This window comes from Pteropus alecto, unplaced genomic scaffold (genome assembly GCF_000325575.1).
Source record: "Pteropus alecto unplaced genomic scaffold, ASM32557v1 scaffold146, whole genome shotgun sequence".
NCBI lineage: Eukaryota > Metazoa > Chordata > Mammalia > Chiroptera > Pteropodidae > Pteropus > Pteropus alecto.
This window is the reverse complement of record NW_006442107.1, coordinates 5,018,576-5,021,733: the sequence shown is the minus strand read 5'-3', so window position 1 is coordinate 5,021,733 and position 3,158 is coordinate 5,018,576. Positions and strand designations below refer to the sequence as shown.

The window sequence follows — 3,158 nt, the reverse complement described above, 5'->3', positions numbered from 1 at the left end:
ATGAGCAGTGGGTAAACAAAGGCCAAAGTAAGCTTTGCTCTACAAGTGTTCACCTGCTCTGCAACAAATACGTTTCTGAAAGACAAGCCATATCTTCAATTTGTATCGATTGTGAAAAAATGGTGAAAAGTCCCCCCACCCCCAAATACAGACTGTTCCCAGAGACACTGAGAGGTAACACTTGATATCTTCTCGAATGTTGTCCTCTACATTATAGAAAGCAATGCAAGTATACTTTAGAAAACTGGCTCAGTAATGTATTACGAGCTCCCTCAATTTACACTAACATGATTTTCTTACTCTAAACACTGGAGGACAGGGCAGGAGATATGAGGAGTTTCTACTTTTCTAATTCCATTAAAGAACAGAAGTATACTTGTTTCCTATTAGATACTTTAGGGCCTGCTCTAGGCTTGACACACAGCACAGCAAAGGCTATTTTATTTGCTGAATAAATGCACAAATGCTACTTGTTCAATAAATACAAGTTATCTGAATAAATGCATAGATTCTCCTGAATTTCATTTTGAAAACTTACTTCACATGTTCTGACATACCCTTAGTGAAAAACATCTTTTCTCTTACAGGAACTAAGAGCTTAAAAATGGCTCTTCTACTCCCATCAAAAGATAAGGAATCTAAGACATGCCCCTCTCCATCCTCTAAAAATGACTCTTGTCCCAAGAATATGAATAAACCTCCATCTGCCAGACTGCACTAAATACAGCTTTATATGCATTACAAAAACACCTGTATAAAAAAGCTGCTACAAAACGAGGACTTCAGAGTTCTAGAAAACAAAACTAACAATCAAAACCAAACAAGAATAAGGAAAGCTTGCAGATCTTTATAAAAGCCACAATTGAAAATATCCGCAAAATGTAAAAATTCAATGTCTAAGATCATGCAGCTAAACTGAGTGTTTTTCACTTACATATTTTCTCCCAATGTGAAGTAACAAGACTATAGCAACAAGGTTCTAAAATTCATAACATGAAAATGAAATGGAGACCTGTTGCCACCTTGCTGTAGAAACAATCTGTTTCTATTAAAAAGAATTTCTGCTGAAATATACAATGCCATCCCCAAATTCCTACTTGAGAGTTAAAACACATACCAAGTCTGACAAACCACAAACAACAGGAAATTACCCTGCAGTTTCTTACAAGACTATTATTTCATGAACTTTACAGATTGTGTAGAGATTTGACCACTTATGACTACGTAAGTATAGGTAAGTAATAACCTTAAAAAAAAAAAAACAAACTTTTGCTGAATACCTACAATGTGAATTCACTTTAGAAGATGTAGCTACAAAGTATAAAAACAAAACTCTAAGAGCAATTTCTTACTAAAACACCAGAAATGGATGTTTCCAATCACGTTTCAGTAATTAAAACTAGCCAATGAACTCCTTTAAAGTCAATTAATTGTAACATTAAGAGTATAAGTGGGCACTCACCTTAGAAATGGCCCACAAGACCTGAACTATTCTTATTTACTATCCCAACTAATTTTATGGCAAAAACTAAGTAACTTTAAAATCAGTGTTACTTTCTAAATTTACTATTAATGTTTGCTAAATGACCTTTTGGTGGAGAAAATTTTATTGATATCCTGTATGGTTTTCGTAAGGCAAATAAGAAAATCCTACAACTGTGATGTTTATGAAATCCATTTTACATTATTTCTCCTATCTGTTACATTTGCTTATTTAGTCACTTTAAAACTCCTCAAACTTCATTTAACTATGTCACTTACACCCTCTATGTAAGAGAAACCTTTTTTTAAGTGCGTCAAACTAGAATAGCAGAATTTCAGAGTAATGGCAAATTTATTATCTCAAGAAATAATTAGGCTCAAGAAAAACATCCTTACAATCAGTGGTACAGGTTCAATTCATATGAAATTGGAAAAGAGAAAATGAAAAGGAACTAAGATTATACAATCATTCAGAATTCTGGAAGTTAATTCAAATTTCAAGAACCAGTTTTAAAAAGATGGAATTACTCCAAATAAGTCTGCACGATCATTTATTTATTTAACAATCACTACATGTGTAATTTTAAAAGTTTAAAACACCAAAATTTAGGATATTATAAACTGTAACTAACAAGACATGACTAATGGAAAAATGCTACTTCCAAATTCGTTTTACCTGAAAATGTTTTTTTTAAAATAAAGGCTGACAACAAAACCGGTAGTATTTAGCTATTTAAAGGGTCAAGAGGAAGGAATAACAAAATCAACCTAGGAATTGTTTTTCTTTTGTTTAGGATCAAAAGGAAACCATTAACCACATAAGGGTTAAGTAAGTAAAAGATAAAAGTACCCAACCCAAGGACAGTATCCCCCCAGGAGAGAACAAAACAAAGTTACAAATTTGAAAACCAAGTTTGAAATAACGTGATATTAGAGAGCTCTCTGCGATAAAAACTAATAGGCTCTACTCACAGCAACTTTCACAAGTGAGTAGAAGGATCTCGACAGAATGTTAACTGTGTACATGACTGTGTGAGAGCACACACAAGCAATTCAGAACCCCAAGACTATAATGGTTAACAAAGGTTACACGACCAAAAACACAAAAAGTGGAAGCAAAGTATTGCACGCTTCTAACACGGCTTCCTAACAACTCCCGAAACAAGAGCTCAGTCCCTCCGGCTTTGAATAACAGAACCACAAACTACCAAGTGTGCTCGCAGTGAAGGGGAAGGGCCTCAGCAGGCCCCCGCCCCGGACCTGGCGGCGGCCAGTTCAGAGCCGACCCCTTCCCTTCGGCCTTCCCAGCCCCGCGTTCCAGCACCCGAGGGCCGGGTGCACCGCTGCCCCGACCTCGCCACACCCCAGCCACCAGCCCCCGTGGCCATGGGATGGGGCAAGCCTCACTGACCCGAGCCAAACACAAACACACCCCTAGCCCCGAAGGCCCGCCGGGTGCCGCAGGTTTACCTGGACCGAGGCTCCGGGTCCCGCCCCGTCAGAGCCGGGGGTCCGGGACCTTTTGTTCCTTCCTCTTCCGAATGGGATGAGGGGCTGGGAGGGGAGAGGGGAATGGGCGATTGGAGGCGGAACTGAAAACACTCTCGCGGCCGCCCGGCCTCCCGCCCCGCCCCCCCAGCCAGTGCCCGTCCCGCAGCCCCGGTGCGCGAGGAGGG

At 39.4% G+C, this 3,158-nt stretch overlaps 1 protein-coding gene across 1 annotated transcript in view; it reads right to left on the bottom strand.

The window, feature by feature from the left end:
• Positions 1-3,113, bottom strand: part of SMAD2 (SMAD family member 2) — a 69,062-nt gene extending 65,949 nt beyond the window's left edge. Inside the window, exon 1 of the mRNA XM_006919921.3 lies at positions 2,953-3,113. The gene's annotated coding sequence lies outside the window, so the exon portion shown is untranslated. The remainder of the gene's footprint in view (positions 1-2,952) is intronic.
• Positions 3,114-3,158: the final 45 nt, after the last annotated feature.